The sequence below is a fragment of the Danio rerio genome, chromosome 11, assembly GCF_049306965.1.
Source record: "Danio rerio strain Tuebingen ecotype United States chromosome 11, GRCz12tu, whole genome shotgun sequence".
NCBI classification, from domain to species: Eukaryota; Metazoa; Chordata; class Actinopteri; order Cypriniformes; family Danionidae; genus Danio; species Danio rerio.
The window spans coordinates 23,864,640-23,885,699 of record NC_133186.1 but is presented as its reverse complement, the minus strand read 5'-3'; the positions used below and the strand labels follow the sequence as shown (position 1 = coordinate 23,885,699).

At 35.1% G+C, this 21,060-nt stretch overlaps 1 protein-coding gene across 6 annotated transcripts in view; it reads right to left on the bottom strand.

Moving 5' to 3' along the window:
- foxp4 (forkhead box P4) overlaps positions 1-21,060 on the bottom strand; it is a 487,998-nt gene that overhangs the window by 315,459 nt on the left and 151,479 nt on the right. For all 6 annotated transcript variants that reach the window (XM_073915911.1, XM_073915914.1, XM_073915912.1 and 3 more), the window contains one exon: positions 17,463-17,588. The gene's annotated coding sequence lies outside the window, so the exon portion shown is untranslated. The remainder of the gene's footprint in view (positions 1-17,462; positions 17,589-21,060) is intronic.

The following is a 21,060-nucleotide window of genomic DNA, read 5'->3' as shown; positions in this document are numbered from 1 at the left end:
TTGCACAAAAACATTCTATGCTGTCTTTTGTAATTTTAGTGCTTCAATCAAACAAGAGGCAAGTTATTTTTTTTTTAAATATTATGTTTGGAACATTATGAAAAGATTACAATTTTAAACTTAAATTTAAAGCAATAACCCAAATACAATTCAACTAAAATATGTGAACTGATCTAGATATTTATTTGTGGAACACTTATCTTCATCTCTGTGTCAAATGATCAGGAGAGAAAGCTCTCTATAACCGGCTGAGCATCTCTCTGCTCTCAGCTTCTCTCCCCCTCCATTACTGCTGAATGACAGGCTGAAAAGTGCCTCAAGGAATGACTTCTCATTCAAACAATGGCCAGGACGTCTGTTTAATTTGCAGATGAAGGGCATTAAGATAATAAATTCATTTAGTAAATCTCAGCAACAAAAGCCTGGCCATCTCTGCTTGGCTGGTTTGAGAGAGAGCGGGTGCTTCGTCTTAGGTGAGGCACATCCTCTTTCTTTTTTTGGACTTAATTATTAGTTTTTAACCTAGTTATTATGCAAATGATCTCTTTTAGAAGCGTCAATGTATTGTATTAATATTTTTCCTTTTTTATTTTTTATATTAAACTCAGACTGTTTATAAATGGGGATTTCAAAGTGTCTAATTATGGATGGGATGAAACCATATTTTGCAGAACCAGTATGCTGGATGATTTCAGCGTCCGGTGACAGATTTTTAACACCTTTTCCACACTGTTAGCTTCAGTAACCACTTTGTCACCATGCCCCAGTCAGCTAACAAATTCAGACAGTGCAGCGTGCTGGAAAACATTTGCTGTTGTTGTTGTTTCTGCTTCAGTTGCCTCTCTCTTTTCATTAAAATACACCACAAGAGGAAAAAAAGAAAATAATTATTTGTATTTTTCATGCTAAATGGCCTCAAACACATTTCTAATACTTCTCCACATTATAAAAGAATGTAAATGCAAATTCAAAGACCACAATATCAGAATAGTTTAAGATGTAAACGCACAGAGAACCACTTAGAGAAGCATTCTTATTCAACATAGAATGCATAATAAATAATGCTTAAATAACTATGTTAGGTAAGAATACATATGCTTTCATATCCGTTGAAGATATTATAAAAATATATATATTTTTAAATGCTTTAAAACATCTGCAGTGAGAAAGACAGCATTATTTTTGCATCTGAACAACTCTAGTTGGCACTCGTTACCATGTGCCTTTAACTGCAATTGTATTGTATACAATTTTTTATTTATTTATATATTTTTAAATGATATTATTTGTAATTTATTGCAATTTCTTTTTAAAATTCAGCATTTTGTTTTAATATTATTTGTTATATACCTAGGATCTGAGAGCAATGCAATTTTGATTCTCTGTATGTCCTGTACATGTAATTGAATTGACAATAAAGCTGATTTTGTATTGTTTTTTGTATTGTTGTATTAATGTTCATTACTGTATTAACTAACTAGAACAAATGACTAACCGTGGTTAATGGAAATAAAGTAGTTCATTGTTATTACTTGTATCAACATTATTAAGCATGAATCTGTATTTTGCACAAAAAACAAATACAGTCATGTTTTTATTCATTTGTAGATGTAAAACCAATGTTTTAACTTCACAATAGTTAAGTAAGCAGTGTATAATGCAATCACCCTGATTTTCAATTTCAACATATTAAAACATTTGTTATTCTGATTAACTGTGTTTTTTTTCAATCAATCAATTAATCAATTAATCAATCAATCAATCAATCAATCAATCAATCAATCAATCAATCAATCGCAGTGCAGCTTTTCTGGTTGACTAATTTACTTGATTTGAATATAGTAGTTTATTAAAGTTTCCCAAATAAGCATATTTATTGGTTACTTGCAAATTTGTACACTTCAATGTAAATACCGAAAGTGTTTGTAAGTGGTTAGAAACCTATTGTATAAATGTCTACTCAGCATTTTCATCGAAGCAGATATGCTAAGAGTTTGTACAACTTGCCCTCAGAGACCTAAAGAGAGGGAGCAAACAGACGTATCATAACAATGAATGAAACCAGCAAAAGCCTTACATGCATTGCTGCAAACGCACTACTTCCAAATCACTTTCTCCTTGAAGCGAACCAATACCAGGACAACACAACAAAGATGTGACCGCTAACATGACAACTAATGACTTCTGACGTCCAAACCCTGGGAAAAAAATGAGAGACGGAAAGAGAGAGTGAGAGAGAGAAAAAAAGGATAACGCATCTTTAAATATTGTGATTTGACTTTGAACAAAGTGACTTTTGAAGTGAAAGGAGCTGTTTCCCCCGTTTTCATTTTTCCCCCCTATATTTTAATGCTCCCCCGCTCTATCATGCAAATCCCCATTCAAATTATTCGAGTATTAGAGCCCTCAGCACTAATGTCACAGAGACAAAATGAGATGGGGGACTTAAGCACCTAACGAACAATGAAATTTCAAAGCCCTGGGACAGGACAATTAAGCAGCAGGCTTAGCCAATGATGAAAATTTATTGCTATCTAATACATATTTCTATTTTCTGAACACTAACCAATTTGAATGTGATTAAGAGGGGGAGGGGTCTGTTCATTAAAGAACAGCAGCTACAGAGGTCTATATTGGAGGCTCTTTTGATGTTAAATTACAAATATGCACGCAAAATCTTATTTATTGTCTTTTTTTGGACCGCATTGTTTCTTTCGGTTCCTCTTAAATGGCTTTTTAACCCCGCTCGCGCCAATTCAATGGCAAAGCGTTAATGAGAGAATCTGAAGTGGCGCTTTTGGAGGTCTGGGATTGAGAATGTTACGTTATCGTTTTATTCTTTGCCTTTTTCCCCTTTCATCTAAATGAAATTGGCCCTCCATTGTTCAGCCGCTGGCCTTTTTGCTGTTATCAGAAACCCCGGGGTTTGACATGAGCAGAGGCCTTGAGAAGGGCAAGAGAATCCAGGCAGCGACCTTTGTGCTCCACTGAAGTCAGATATATCCTGATCGGGATGCTCAGCTCTTCATCAACCTCTAATTCGCTCCTCAGGAGTGTGTTTTGACATAAATATGATCAAATGTCACCTGAAGAGCAGAGAAAAATGGTCGGAAATGGCACCTGCACTATAGGGTATCTGACAATGGTGTCTTTCTGAGCGAAATAATAACATTAATTGTGCACTTCTGATAATAGACCTCAAGATCACAGCTGAACGTATTACTAAGGAACGGTTATAGTCGAATTTAGACAGATATGCCTACGCTTAGAAGTCTTAAGAATGAGTAAGACTGGAAAATGAGAAATTTAGTATGGAATGCAGGAATTCGGGGAATGAAGGAACAACGAGGTCTTTGTTATTTACCCGGACGCCAAAAAAAAAAAGTCCTAATTTCCAGCACTATGGAGAGCGATGTGCGCACACATCTCCCTCTCTCTGCGCAGAGGGTATGTGCCGATTAATTCCCTTTAATAAATGCAGTCTCAGGCACAGTTTAACAGGGATAAAGGACATTTTCATTAACTTTCTTTATATTTAATGTTCAATTAGTCCTGGGTATAACTGGACACTAATAAGATGGAAATATGGGCAGGAATTAATGTTCCTTCAGGAATAGACCCCTTGATTGGTTTTCACCCCGTGGTGCTGCTGAACCCTCTGTCCGCGCCGTGCAAGACTGCCCGTATTAAAAAGCACCAGTATGTTTACTGATGTATTGACATGCATTCATGAGATGATATTATGTTTGTATAATATGATTTACCGATGTTGATTGAGGTTGATTAGATTTTGAAGTGGAGATGAATGTATGTGGGGTAATCATGCTTGTAGTACAATAGACTGTTTTTGAAGAAATGTTTTTGTTTATTGTTTTGTTTTGCATGCAAAATAACACGTGAAAACAGATAAAGTATTTTACATGTGAATATATTGTCATATTGTCATAATGTAATATATATATTATCATTCATTCTTGTGATTCAAACTGAATTTTCTGCATCATTACTCTTGTTTTCAATGATTGTTCACTAATATGCTGGTTTGCTGTTCTGTGAAAGATCAATTATCATTGGCATTCTACCATTAATAAAGGTTTTTGTTATTATAAAAAAAAAACTGCTGTAAATGCACTTTTACATTTACATTTACATTTAGTCATTTAGCAGACGCTTTTATCCAAAGCGACTTACAAATGAGGACAAGGAAGAAAATTACACAACTATAAGAGCAACAATGAAGAAGTGCTGTAGGCAAGTTTAAGGTCTGTAAAGTGTAAGTTATTTTTTATTTTTTTATTTATTTTGTAGTAGTTAGCGGTGGAGCCAGAGAGGCAACTGCAGATTAGGAAGGAAAGTAGAGATTAAATAGTTGAGTTTTTAGTGGTAATAGTTTCTGTGGAAAAGTGCTTTTTTAATATAAAGTTTAAAATAAGAGCACATTTAAAATAAAATCTGTAAAAAAAATGTAGAAAAAGCATACAGTACTTATTTTAATTATAGTATTTCACTACAGGCGGCACAGTGGCTCAGTGGTTGGCAGTGTCGCATCACAGCTCAAAGGGCATAAAACATATACAGAATAGTCGGTGGTTCATTCTGCTGTGGCGACCCCTGATAAATAAGAAACTAAGCCGAAGGAAAATGAATGAATTAATTAATTAATATTTCACTCCACTGATGATAATAATATCATCACCATCATCAATACAAATAAATATTTCATTTATTCACTCATTCATTCATTTTCTTTTAGGCTTAGTCACTTTATTGATCTGGGGTCGCTACAGCGGAATGAACCACCAACTTATACAGCATATGTTTTACGCAGCGGATGCCCTTTCAGCTGCAACCCATCACTGGGAAACATCCACAGACACTTCTTCACACACAAACACCTGGAGGAAATCCACATCAACATGGGGAGAACATGCAAACTCCACACAGAAATGCCAACTGACCCAGCCAGGGCTCAAATCAATGACCTTTTTGCTGTGAGGCGATTGTGCAACCCATTGCACAATCATGACGCCATTTAAATCATAAAACATGCTATAATTTATGAATTAATAAAAAAAATGTATTATTATTAAGCATTTTCTTTATATACATATTCATACTCTATGTTACAGTATTTAGTTTAAATCACTTCTAAATTGAAAAAAGGGTAACCTTTAACTTATATATATATAATTTACTAGAGAAGAGTAAAAATATTTCAAAATATAAACAGATATACAGTCAGTACATTTACATGGACATCAGTAATCAAATTGTTTGCCTTAATCTGAATAAGACAATAACATGATTTAGGGTGTTTACATGAGAGGCTTTTTGAATGTTCCTTTCATGATCCCATTTACATGTTACAGCACATAATTCGTGTAATTTCGGGTATTTCATTTTTAATTTGCTGTCTTTAACTGCAGTTTGGCACTTTCACTTTCATTAAGGAACATTTCATGCATGCCCTCCACAACAAGATATTGGATGTGTGTATGAACTGCTGGAAGAGTTGTTTTAATGGAATTTGATACTGAATCTGTGCTCCTTCACTTGGTAGGTGCATAGAAGTGTCAAACAGCCTTGTGTATACATTTTAAAAGTGCTGGATTTCACACAAATACTTTACATTGTCCCAACAGAAATCCATTAAGTTTATGTAATCGTTTTTTACAAATTTAAGTGGATTTAACATAAAACAATTAGGTTGTCCAACAAAAACACAAAAGAATTGGGTTGTTCCAACTCATTTTAAATAAGTTGTTTGAACAATTAAAAAAGGAATTTTTTGAGAGTAGACTGTCCTGTCACAGAGTACGGTGAAAATCTTTTACAACGGTAATAGTTTAATTGCGGTGTTTAAATCTCTGTACTGCGATTCAATAATACGTCTAAAATCGGCATAATCCACATCTTAATTAAATTTCTGTTTAGTTCGATTATGATTAAATTAATCAAAAATCACTGTTTACATGGTAGACTCTTAATCAGAGTATGTATTAATCGTATTGAAAGGTGTCCATGTAAACATACTCAGTGTTGATCCCATTAATACTTTTATAAAAATATAAGATAAAGATAATGTTAAGATAAAATAATAAAGCATCCATTTGCATGTTTTTATGATGTTGTGTGAATATCAGAAAATGGAATGCAATAATGAAATGTTGAATTGATGTGCTCAGCTATTTATATAGGGTCACACATAATTATTGGCTTACAGTAGTTCCATGTAGTGCAACACAATTTCCTCTGTTATCTGTTGTTGAGCCTGCAATTTTTAATGGACTCGAGGCTTTAATGTTCCGCTTAACACAATTTTCTCAAAAAAAACTCTTTAAGATATCACATTTCACAGTGATTGAATATAGAACAGCAATGAGACATGTTTGTATGCTAAACAGGAAAACACAGTGTCAGAGTCCTTAGATTTGCTCGCCCGTGGATTCTCAACGCTTCATTGTTTTTGATGTGTGGTAATGGTTATTATAGGCCACATTCGGAGTGGAAATCGAAACGACATGGAGCACATCATCTGTTTTATGAATAATTTTCAAGTGCAGCAGACACACACACCCACACATATGCATTCAGTGTTGTAAATGCTAAAGTGAAATCTGCATTTAAAGTTTGACCACCTAAATAGGGTGAGCTTTACAGTACCTCTGTTCATTGTAATATTATTGTAGTTAAGTGTACACATTCAAACATTGCAGGACCGCACAAAAACTAGAATAAGATAAACTGGTTGACTTGTATAATGGCCATGACCCCTGACTAGTGTTACTTTAATTCAAGTGTACTGTATATGTGTAGATCAATGGGCACTAAAGAATTTCTATTCTATTCTAAATCAACTGTACAGCAGATCTATGGCCACTAAATAAAGATCTACCAAACATATACAGAGAATGCCTGCAATGATTTTAAAGTACAAAGTGTGAAAACGCTAAAAACCAACAACCAACAAATAATATACTAGCAGCACAAGTGCCACACAGGAATGGCACCCACAAAAAACCACAAGATATTCTGGATTAACTTAACAAATATTGAATTTTGTTCATTTAATATTTTTTAATCATAGGATGTTTTCAACATTAAAGGAGACCTTGTATTTTAAATTTTAGACCCTTTTAAAAAAATTTAAATAAGTCTCTGATGTCCCTAAAGTATGTATGTGAAGTTTCAACATAAGAAATACAATACATTTTTTTTATAACTCTTTAAACTGCCCCTTTTAGGCTTTGATCCAAATTGTGTCGTTTTGGTGACTGTTGCTTTAAATTAAAATGAAATTGTGTGCTTTTTCAAAAGAGGGCAGAGCTACAAACATCTGTGTGTCAGCATAGTGGCAGATTCAAAACTCTATTGGCTGATGGATGTTTCTCACTCAGGGTTGTTTATGCTCTGATGACATGTAAAGGGTAATGTCAATCAAAATGTTTCTGCAGACTGTTTACCACACAAACTCTGTTCAAATTTTCTTTTTTACATAATTTCTAAAAAAATGCTAATAAATACCAGCACAGTTAAACTTTCTTTACCACATTAATCAAGAAAATGCCATTAATTTTAAGTTTTTTAAACTATTATTTTTTAGTTTTTTGATGTTTTATGTATTTAGTTTCACAGAACTAAACTCAAATCTTTATTTTTTGTATTTATATTTGTGTAACGATGGTCAGCTAGCGAAGTGCTATGCGAGTAAACCTCAATCCTCTGACCTCTAAAGTTGGTCTAGCGATAGATGCTAAAGGCCATGGTCTTTAGGCTCCTTGTTAGAGCAACCAACTCCCAAGCAAAAAAAAAACAAAAAAAAATGCTGGTTCGATCCCAGCTCAGACCGGGTTGGGTGCAGTAGGACTTATGGGTTACACAATGGGGTTCATCCAGGATGGGAGTGAGGTTTAGGGGGGTGAGTGTAACAGAGGCCAGCTAGCAAAATGCTATGCAGGTAAACCTCACTCCTCTGACCTTCAAAGATGCTCATGCGACAGATGCCAGAGGCCATGATCTTTAGCCTCCTTGCAAGAGCAACCAAGCGCCGATTCGATCCCAGCTCAGCCCGGGATTTTTAAAAATGTTAAAAATAAATAAGCAAATCATTAATCTGAATTGATAACATTGCTTGCAGAAAATTTGCAGTAAGAATTGGCCATGAAAAATCTAGATCAGTGCATGATTATTGACAAATTTGATAGCAAACACACAGTGACCAATAGTGCAACCTTGTGTGCCATATGAATCCTAATAAACAAGAAAATAAAAGATAAAAAATAATACAAAACTAATATTAGTATAAAAACTAAAATTACAATAGGCATTTTCAGAGAGGCTAGAATATGCAACGGGGGTCTCCAGTCCTGGTTTACAGACCTTCCCTGATCCTGATCTCTTTCTCTCCAACTTTGCTTCCTGTCTAGATACTATTCTTTATTGATGAAGGCAAAAAAGGCAAATATAAATCTAAAAAAGGTACAATACATAGCGTATAATATTACAACATAAGCAAATCTGCAAAATGGGAGCACCCTGATGTTGTCTACCATCTGCTCAAAGGGTGAGCAAAGGGTATGCAAATACATACAGTGACAGACAGGTAGATGTAGAGGTCAGCCTAAAGTAAAGCTTGAACCAAAACATTTTGATTGGATAACCATATTATGCCACAATTTTTTCACAAATATATGAATACATAGAAATACATTTAGACCACTTAACTTAATGGTTATTATTGGGATGCAAGGAGACTGTGGCTATTTCTTTAAAGCCTAATGTGAACTATAAATTTTTTTTTTATAATTCATTGAATAATGAATATTAGCATGTAGGAGGGGGCAGAAATCTCTGCATGTTCTATCCTCACGCAAAAACCACAACCTCTCAGATGTTTCAGTCGTGCTGCCTGAGTTTAAGCAATGGCAGCCAAAGGAAAATAAGGCTGCAGGGAACATATGAGGAAAGACCCACCAGAGAGAAAAAGAGAGAGAGAGAGAGAGGAGAGGGAGGAAGGGGCACCAAAAACAACTGGAAAGAAACATGGGCCAAAGGAAGCACGACCCTTGAGTTTCTGGCTTGTGGAAAAGCATTGAGAGTGTGACTTTCTGAATCCCTCCCTGTCTGGGAGAGAGACGGGTGGGAGGTGGACGGGGAATCCCGAAAACTGCCACTGAGAGGACCTGTTCTCTGGGAGAGGAAACCAGAGAGAGAGAGAGAAAAAGAGAGAGAGAGAGAGAGAGAGCTGGTCAGGGTCCAAAGACAATGACCTCATCACTGTGCCATTACGAGTGGAGGCCATGGCCACTTCATACACACACAGAAATCCAAAACTGTTTACACTCACTCGAGGTCATGATGGGGCAGGCGAAAACTTTTGATGCTTGAAGCAAGCACTCAGTCCACTGGGTGCAGTTGACTGCTTCTTCTTTCAGAGTAAAAAATAAGTTTTAAGGAGATTAAGTTTAAAATAAGAAATCACGTGGATTTAGTGAGATGGGATGTTGGGAGAAATAACTACTGTATGAGGAAAAACCTTTTACAGTTTTGAGATATGCAGTCACATTACAATTAAAGTCATGCAGTGCATTTATTCATTCATTTTTCGTCGGTACTGTAGTTCCCTATTTATCAGGGATCACCGCAGCGGAATGAACCGCCAACTATTCCGGCATATGTGTTATGCAGCGGATGCCCTCCAGTCACGACCCAGTACTGGGAAACACCCATACATTCTCACATTCACACAAACTCATAAACTACAGCCAATTTAGTTCATCCAATTCACCTATAGCACATAACTGTGGGGGAAACCGTAGCACCCAAAGGAAACCCACGCAAACACATGGAGAACGTGTAAACTATACATAGACACATAGAAACGCCAACTGGCCCAGCCGGGACTCGAACCAGCAACCTTCTTGCCATGAGGCGACAGTGCTAACCAATGAGCCACCGTGCCGCCCTGCTTTACATTCAATATAGAAAATAAAGCTACAGTTCCAAAACACAAAGAAACTTAGTGTAAAATCTTAATTTGAAACAAAAATTTAAATTGTGACAATAAAAAAAGAGAAATCATGTCCCATCCAGAAAAATATTTCATAGCACTTTAGTTTAAGGACCAATTTTCACTATTAACTGATGTATTACATGCTTATTATAAAGAGATATTGGCTGTTTATTAGTATAAACACATATACTATATGACTTATTATACATGCTTTTACCTAACACTAAAACCCAATTATTACCTTAATAACTAATAAGCAGAAAAATTGGGTGTTTATTAAGACAATTGTCATAGTGAGAATTGTACCTTAAAATGAAGTGCCTGTTTTTTTTTTAAATGAGAAGTTAAATACTAACCTACATACCCAAATTCCATAGAAAAAGTTATAAAAAAAAGTTTGTCATTTTCTGACATGTGAAGTCAAATTGTGACACAAATATGTATTTCCATGAAAATAAAGTTGCAAATCCAAAATAAAAACATCACAATGAGAAATATATTGTCAGTTCATGTTGAGAAAGTCAAAGAGTAACAAACTATGGTGCTATTGCAAGAAAATTAGGCCCCAACTGTGAGAATTAATGTGACATTATAAGAGACATACTGCTTACTTGCTATCCTTAAACAAACAAACAAAAAAAGGTTATGACAACACAATCTCACGGCAATTCGTAACTTTTTCATATAGTGGCTAATTCGTAAATTTTAGTACGATTTGCTCATCCTCCAATGACGGTTGGGTTTAGGGGTGGGGTTAGGTGCCACGCCTCCATTTTAAAATTGTACAATTTCGTTCGACTGAATTTGTATGAATTTGTATGAATTAGCCACTAAACTGGCAAAACGTAAAATACTTACATTTTCTCGTGAGATCAGGCTGGTTATAAGACACATGGGGGCAGCACAGTGACTGCACGAGGTCGCTGATTTGAGTCCCAGTTGGACCAGTTGGCATTTCAGTAAGGAGTTTGGATGTTCTTCCCATGCTGGCATGGGTTTCCTCCAAATGCTCTGTTTTCCTCCACAATCCAAAGACGTGTGGTTTAGGTGATTTGGATGATCTAAATTGGCTGTAGTGTCTGAGCGTGAATAAGTGTATATGGGGGTTTCCCAGCACTGAGCTGTGACTGGAAAGGCATCTGCAGTGTTAATCATATGCAGTTCATCGAAGTAGGCGGTTCATTCCATGGTGGTGACCTCTAATAAATAAGGGACGAAGCCAAAGGAAAATGAATGGTTGAATGAATATAAGACACATCATCATAAGAACTGAAAACTTATATATTTAGATCTTAAGTCACATTGCAACATATAATAGCAGAATTTTTTAATACAAATTAATTACATTTTTCTTCAATATCAGCAAGTGTCTTACAGTTGTGCCAGCGGGATCTACCAACAGTACTAGCAAAAATATAAACGAGAAATTTTAGAGCAGGAACGGTACGAGAGGGTGACCTTGTTGCTAAAGGACACAGGAGTCATGACCTCCTAAAACTGCCTCAGGGAGCACAGTAAATCCAAGCTGTTGTCATGTGCACCGTGCCAACAAAGCGCAAGTGTTCATCCGAGACACACAGGCATTCAGCAGCTAGCCTGTATTCCTGACCACGACCATAAATATCTCTAATTGAAGAGGCACGCATTAAAAAAACGAGGATTTACCTCTTTAAAGACACCTCAGCCTTACTCTGGATGAGTGATGTCGCTATTTAGCGCGTAATTTCGCCCAGCGAGACGAGTGGCCATCTTTAATGTGATTATTAAGGGAAATGAGTGCGTCAGATCAGATAGGGCCGGCGTTTTAATTTGCCTCCCATTTGGTCTGTTAGTGAGGCGCAAGGCTCCCTCGGGGAGAGACAGTGATAAAGAACTTGAGCGTAAATAAGCAATCCCTCTCCTCGAGCAGGCCAGATAAATAACAAACGCATAACAATGCACATTAAGCAAGCAGCAGGACGAGAGAGCTTAAAACAGAGCCTGCACATGGAAAATAAAAGCTATTTGTCAAAACAAATTGAAAACGTAAACAGAGAGCTACAAAATGCTACAAGTGGATTTAGGAATCACTTCATGTTGTACTGTATGTAAAAAAATATATAATATAATATAATATAATATAATATAATATAATATAATATAATATAATATAATATAATGTAATATAATTTAATATAATAACACATCATAACATAATATAACATAACAATGTAATATAATTGAGAAAATATTGAGCATTATAAAACTTTCTTGGAATTTTATAACTAATACAATACTTTAGTTAATCAAATAATGTGAATATTGAAATTTACATGTTTTTATTATTCATAATCATCATTTATCTTGTATATCGTAAATATGTAACGATTACTTCAGGCAGTTATTTTCATGAAACACGTCACATTTATGATCTGTGGATACAGGCACGTGCACACATAGGGCTCAACCTGTGCAGTGCACATGCCCTTTTTAGTCTTGGATAGAAAGTGCCCTTCCAAAATGATCAAAAGTGCCCCCGCGACGCGGCACACCCTCGGTCCCGCCCTTCAGTAGGCGCGCGACAACACCGCTGGTCTCTGCACGGCCCTGTGTGGATAGCATGTCAATAGTGAAAAAAACTCAATTCAATTGGAAAGTTCCAAAGCACAATTCAAAAAATTGTAAATTTCTATATATATCACACCATAAGCACCAAACTCAATGCGGTAAAAATCAAATCAAAAGTTGACACACTGAGACATATTCTGCCATATTGCCCAATATAAACTCAAAACTCTTACAAAGATGCAGTTCCTGAGTTTCATTCAGAGTTACAGTATGACACAAACTCTGCCAGATATGAAGTGATATACGACAATTTGAAGTCACATTGAGATGACATGATTGAGTGCATTTAAAATAATATTAAAAACATGCAATGTACAGTAAAGATACAGTGTAAAAAGTGACTAGTTAATTCACTTAAAAAGTGAAAACAGTGGTCCCTCGCCATTACGAGGTTTACCTTTCACGTTCTCACAGTTTCGCAAATTTATTTTGTGCAATTTGATCTGCTTTTTTTTTTTTACAGCGATTGTGTTCTGCATCCTGATTAGCGCACTGTGTTCTGCATTCTGATTGGCGGTAGAACATTGTCAATCAATCTCCTCCATGCCTCAAGTACAGTACAAAATGCATTCAGCTTGCCGAATTGACATAAATCTTTGATCGCTAGCAGTGTAGCTCTGAATGCTTGCAAGTCTACTCCCCAACAAACCCCATGTCGACGAAACATTCTGCACAGTCAAAAACACCCACGGTAGCACCCAAAATGCAGAGTAGGATGCTAACCATTGCACAGAAAATTGGACTACTGAACATGCTAAAGAAAAGTAGAAGTTATGTGAGTGTTTAAACAAGAGAGAAAAGAGAATGAAGAGCGAAAAATATTAATGCATATGTGAGAAAATAGTGTAGTGCGAGATTTTACATCTATAATAATGTAAAAAGTGGACTACTATGCGGATTTCACCTATTGGCTATTTTTAGAACATACCTGTAATTCCCACAATTAACAAGTAAATCCATTGCCCTAAAAAAGTAAGTAAAGCTGTTGTAAATTAGTATTTTAACTTAGCTTAACGTTCATAAATATGCAAATATTTCAATTATTTAAAAATTGTAAGGCAATGGGTTTACTCACAATAAAGGCAACTAAACACTAACAACTATTGCTTGTATAATCAATCAATCATTTTAAAAGCAATTTGCCTGTACTAATTTAAAAATGAAAACTATTTTAACTAAAATCAACTAATTGCTTATTTCATACTATGAAACAGCTGAAAAATACAATCCAGAATGATTGTGGGCAGCTAGTTTTCTCTTTACGGAGACTGAAACTTAGAGACATCACCATAAAAGACATCTCATTTGCATTTATTAGGTCAGACAGCACATCAATAATTAAAAAAACAAATAATTGAATTCGGCAAAGTTCCAAACCACAATTGAATAATTAACTTCCCAACTTTGTGGCTTAAGATTTGCCACTTGTATAACACAACATAAGCGCCAATATCTGTGATAATGGAGCTAATTTGTGTGAAATGCCCACTTACGTCTGACAAGCCTATAGTGATACGATCGGTTTTACAATTAACTAACAATAACAGATAACCTTGGAATCCTCCTCCACTCACGGCCACAGTAATCAGCCTCCAGTCGTGCCCTGTATTGTCTATGGATGACGACGTACTGCAGAGATTTCACTGCAATTAAAATGCACACAATGCCATTTAGAGCAGAACAAGATGTTTTTGTTTGACTGCTTCTGGGTGATTTTTCCCCCCGTCCAGACAGGAGGGGAGGAGGGTCGGTTCGCACAAAACTGGAATGGATTTCTTGATTAAAAATGGCCTTTTTCCCCCTTCTCTTGGCTTGCAGGCATGAGAAACACAGACGTGCAGAAAACATGCCGTGAATCCATATGCCTCAATATAAAGTGTTGCATCATTGTTAATTCCGTTCATTAGTCTCTTCCTAGATGGAGGATTTAATTTGTGGTTGTCTTTTAGAGCGCTGGCGAACCAAATTGAATTTGCAGACACCTCTCCACACGCCGACGTCTGTGTTGTCAACCTCTCCTCAATTCATTTTTTTGAGCCGCTCAATAAATCAACTGAGATTACAAACAGAGTTAAAGATAGGTAATTAAATAGAGACCCTTCAGTCGCTGTCTCGTGCTTTTGCTCTCTCTCTCTCTGTCTCTCTCTCTCTCTCTCTCTAGTAAACACAAGGCGGTGAGTGTTTTATTCACTATTGGGAATTAAAGGTGCATCAATTGAAATCAATTCTACTCTGCTATATATGATATGTGCTGTGATTTAAATTCTGTTCAGAATAAAATGACAGATGTATTACAGAGTTTCAGTTGCTTAATACCAAAAATTAAACGAACATGTATTTTGCTTAATGAATTGGCTAAATAATTGTATTTATTTACAATATTTTTTAGAATATACTGTAAAATAATCGTTTTAAAAACTAATGTTGCAGTATTGTGAATGTATTTTGTATTGTAAACATTTTATGTAACCTTATTACTGAATGATCTGTTAATATTATAGTTGTAAATATTAAAATACAGCAATTACATTAAAAACTGATCAGATGAAATTACATTAAAATAATATTATAAAATATAAAACCACCTTACTGTAATAATTAAAGTAAAGATTGAAAGGCTGAAATTAAGTGTATAAATGAAAAATAATACATTATAATGCATAATTTATTAAAGATATCAAAATTATAATATTAATAGTAAATAATAATAAGCAAATACAGTAATTTCAGTAAAGTCTGATATATCATTGAATCAAACTAACATCAATAAATGATCTTCTCCCTTACTGATGAATTACAGGCATTTGGTTATTATAACAATTACTGTAAAATATAACAATTAATTTATAATATTTACAAGAAATAATAGTATGAATAAACGAAACAAATACATACAAATCTGTATCAACAACAATGCTTGTCTAGGGCAAATTGCATTTTAAGGGATCCTACCCACCCGGGCCACAGTCTGCTCACGCTCATGCTCACGCTCAGGCAGGTGGTACCGAAGCCTGAGGAGCAGATCAGTGCAGTTTCATGTCAGTTTTTATACTGACTTTTGATAGTCATTATTTAATAATAAATGTATACACAGTCAAATTAGTACAAATTGTCAATATTATCACTGTGAATTAGGTATTTAGGTATTTCTTTATTCCTTTCTGTGATTTTAAATTGGTTTATATATAAATATATAACAATATATATATATAACTATATTTTTATAAATTTCTAAAATTACAAAAGCTTAATTATTATATTTTTATAGTGTTTTTTAAATGTTGTTTATGTTCTTGTTGGGTTTGATGTAATGTAATTTCATTTTGCATTACAATCTACTGTGATTTTTTGAATGACAAAATAAAAGAAACTGAACTGAACTGAACATGGATTCTACAGCACAACTTTTATAATCCAGAATAAATAAATAAATAAATAAATAAATAAATAAATAAATAAATAAATAAAAAAGGGTTTCCAATATATTGCAAAGTAAAATTTAAATAATAATAATAATAATTATTATTATTATTATTATTAGTAGTAGTAGTAGTAGTAGTAGTAATCAGTGCCAGCCAAGGTATGGTATAAAAAAACAGCTCCCTGCTTACTTTGGATACGTGTCACCCAAATAAATACATGTAATACTTCCATAAACCAACATTTGAAACTACAAGTGTGTTATATCACATGCTGTATCGAGTCCAACCTTAGCTGTCATTCTGCCATATCACTGAGCCCCACCTCATTCCCGTCGTAATTAAACCAATAGTCGGTTTCAATTAGCGCTCCCTTTTTTTCCCCTCCACATGCCTTTATAGAAAAATTAATTAGTCAATTAGCCAATTAACATCTGAACAGGGCTTTGTGTTAACAAGCCTTTTACAAGCAGTGGTAACCCTTCAGTAATGACACCGAAGCCTGCTGGCATCCAGGGACTCTTATGGAGCTTTCCATCTGGCCCACATTACCAGAACACTAGCATTAGCGGAGAAAGCCGAAACAAAAACAAATACAAAATAATCGCTGTTTGCTTTCCATGCGCGGCATATTTATGCACATCTTCCAGCCAATGGCCCCTGTCGTACAGCTGTAATAATTTGGCCGCCGCTTTCCTGCCACCAGTATAAATAAAGCTGATAGATTCAAGTAATGGCTCCCGGTTCAAATAAACAGACAGAGACCCTTACGATTTGTCTTCCCCCTCGGCTCTAAATCATATTTGTGTACGTGATACAGTGCTGCCGTGCGGGCATGTGCCTGTTGTCAACATGTCTGGATTAAACCAAAAATCTGATGTTAATTTACTCATCCCAAAGTCAATCATGATGTGCATTTCTTCAACAGAACTTCAGAATTTTGCTGGTGAATATTTATCAGAGTAGATTATAGGACTGACAAATCACACTCAAACTCAAATCACACCCACAAACATTACAACTCTAATTTGTTGTATAATAATGTTTCTATTACAGCTCACTAATTAAATAAACAGATTTAAATGGTAGCCATTGGTGAAATGTATATTTAAGGCAGATTTTTAATTTAGCTAAACACTGCTCAACATATAATTTAATACAGTTCTAATTTTGAGCTAATTGTTTCTCTTTTTGTTTATTATTATTATTATTTTTTTTAATGAGGTTTGAATGCTCAGTGGCTTTCCTGATGTAAACAACACAGGCTCGATTTAAAAATGTACCCCTATACATTTCTGGAGAGTGCGAATTATGTAGCCTGAGCTACGTATGGCTGCATTTTGTCTTTAAAACAAACGCTACTGGGCAGTATGGAGCTGCCGATGGCTTCTGTTTCTTTTCATTCTCACCAGCTGACCGCTTACCTCCCTGTGGACGGCTTTCCCACTGTTACCAGTTTGGCCAGTAGCTCGCCACGTACGTTGGCAGATTTGAGACGCAGAGAGAAGTTGACCCTGACGATGGGGTTTGAGTCCGGCGAAGAATAGTTCCTGAAAGCAGGTAAAACAAAAACAAAAGGCAAAAAAATAAAATAAACAAGTAAATAACAGGATGAGAACATTAAGACCTAAAAATGTGGTAAAAATCAGGCACACTATCGGTTGGGTTTAGGGAAGGGGTCAGTTGGGATATCGGTTGGTTGTTCAGTCAGAAAGTCAGTCAACAGTGGCTTCTGGTGGATTAACATGAGAACAGGTAGCACGAATGGCAATGGCAAGAGAAATTTGAGATCTGAAAAAGTGTAGACAGTGGCCTTTGGTGGATTCGCGATAATAAAAACTGCAACAACAAAAAAAAAAGAAAGGTACCTCCTGGGATGTATTTGGCGCTGTATACATATGAGTGATATATATAGGGGTACATATCAATAATGAGCATAGGTTGGATATGAATGTAATCTTGTAAAGTGCCAACTTGGCCATTTTTTTGCTTGGTTTTGAATTTTTTATTTATTTATTTTTTTGCCTATTTGTTGTACAACCCTTGCAAATATTTTTTCCCCATAATAAACCATATTGTGGTTTTTATTTGAAAACTTTTAGCCACATTTAAAAGTGACTTTATGTACAAAAAACAGCAGTAAATACTATGGCTGCAGCAGATGCTATGATATTACACATTGTGACCAATGCAAGCAGGTGGAAATGTTGGAATTTATATCAGCCCAGAAAATAGCAAGTTCTCATTATCTGTCATTCTTAGTACACAATTTAACCACAGAAAAGTCAAGCTTTAAATAAGAAATTGATCAAATACTCTTTGGTAATTTTTAAGCATTATGCTAATGGTCTAATCCAATTCAATGAATTATGCTAAACTACGCTAAAAGTGCTCCCACCAGACCTAGACTTAGACTGAATGGATTCAAAAATGGTAAAACTCGACTGTTTAACTGTTTAAGGAGCCTAATACAGTGTTCCTTTAAGTAAACATTACATACTTCATCACTTAGCCATACACAAACGTTGTGGAGAATAGAAGGTAGTGAAGGTTCAAATCTTGTTCGAGAGAGTCCCAAAAAGGTCTTTGACTGTGAGGATTGAGAATAATTCACAACATCTCTACTGATAGCAGCAGACGCAGCAGCTTGCACTCTATTTGGATAAGGAAAAAAGCCAAAGGCTCCTTGAGAATGTTTATTTTCTCGTCCCGTCCCACTAAACAATCCCTAAAAAGGCAGAGCAGCTGTTTATAGGTTGTTTGCAGACCAAACATTGCTTTCTGTCTCACATTTTTTCCATGGTAACTTACACCAAACCCAAATAAGCAAAGGCAAGTGCTTTTAACGAACAAGTGTCACTATTATTCAGACTGACAAACTCAGATTTACACAAAGCACTTGGAACTGATTTAAAAATTCTAACCAATTTTTACTTCATTCTTTCAAGCTGAAGCACTATAGTAAAAAAAAAAAAAACATTGTGTCAGTTTTAAGATTTTGTGGTTTTGGCTTATTTTTGTTTTGTTTTGTTTTTCAGCCTAATGTAAAAACAACATCAAAATATATTCTTCTTTAAATGTTTCTTTTGTTGTACTTTATCAATCTGTGTCTGTAGACTTCAATGACATATTTTGTAAAGTCAGTTTTATTAAGAACTGAGACATATATTTTAACTTCTACAGCACTGTAAATCTTCATAAACTATATATACACTACCTGACAGAGGTCTTGTCGCCTATCCAAGTTTTATGAACAACAAAAAATAACTTCTAAACCTCTAGATTACGCTCATTTTACCAAAAAAATATATATGATCATGCCTTGATTTTTAATAATTTAATTAGGACAGTAAGGTCTGCCTTAGACCAAAGTCTTTTCACTTAACAGAAATAATGTCCAGAATAGAATTTTAAGTCATGGTGCAGTGGCAAAAATAATATTGTGTGACTCCCATGAGCTTGAAGGACTGCATCCATACATCTCTGCAATGACTCACATAACTTATTAATAACTTATTAGTCATCTGGAAAGTCAAAGAGAGGTTTCTCGCAGGACTTCATCAAGATTCTTTGGAATTATCTTTACTGCCTCTTTCATCTAACCCTAGACATGCTAAATAATGTTTATGTCTGGTGACTGGGCTGGCCAGTGCTGGAGTACCTTGACCTTCTTCTCAGGAACTTTGATGTGTAGGCTGGAGCATGAGGAGCACTCTCCTGCTGTAGAATTTGCCCTCTCATGTGGTTTGTAAAGTAATGGGCAGCACATATACAGTTAAAGTCTGAATTATTAACCCCCCTGAACTATTAGACCCCCTGTTTTTTTCCCAATTTCTGTTTAATGGAGAGATTTTTTCAACACATTTCTAAACATAATAGTTTTAATAACTCATTTCTATTAACTGATTTATTTTATCTTTGTCAGGATTACAGTAAATAATATTTTACTAAATATTATTCAAGACACTTTTTTTTACAGCTTAAAGTGACAATTAAAAGCTTAACTAGGTTAACTAGGCAGGTTATTTAAAAAAGAAAAAAAAATCAAAGGGGGGCTAATAATTTAGACTTCAACTGTATATTAATATCTCAGGCTATTGATGTTGGCATCAACTTTGCAGATCTCTCACCGCCTCCATACTGAATGTAACTCCAAACCATGATTTGTCCTTTACCAAAATTGACTGATCACAGTGAGAATCTTGCGTCCATGCTGGGTTCCAGTAGGTTTTCTGCAGTATTAGTGATGATTGGGATGCAGTTCAACATATGATTCATCTCAAAAATCGACCTTCTGCCACTTTTCCAAATGATCAACTAGCAGTCAAGTTATTATTTGTTGCTCTTACAACTGGGATCGACGACAAGACTTTTGTCAGGTAGTGTACGGTGTAAGAATTTTTTAACACATAATTTATGTAGTTAAATATAACATTTTATTTTTTTACTGGCTCTTCACAATATTTTCTAAATTATGGAGTGATAATTATTATAATTATTATAATTATGGAGCTGCTTCTCAAAAAAATAAAAGGAATTTTGAACAGACTTTATCGTTTAAATTTCTCTGCCAGAAATGCATGCAACTGAACACATATTTAATTAAACAATGGCTAATTTGCAATTTGAAATATAATAGAAAATGTGTAACACAAATAAGTTTGAAACAGTTAATGCAATCAATCAACTGGGAAAGTGTGGTGATAACTATTAATTAATACTTTTTGTGTCATGTATTAAATTAAGTGAAAAAGCAAGCTTGATAAGTAAGCGAGCAGCCAACAGGATACAGGCAGAAATTGTGGGCTTCTTGAAAGCATATCACCTCGCATCGCTCTAAATGAAAGCTTTGTGTCTCTGAATTGCTTAAGCTCAATATTTCGAGGCTCTGTCAAGAAAAACACATATCTGCTTTCTCTCCCCGGTGGCTCATTCTGTGTAAACAACGTCTGTGTTTTCACCTTACATGGGCATGCGGTGCACAGCATGTTGGTGCGTTATGTATGGGGTAAATAGATTTGC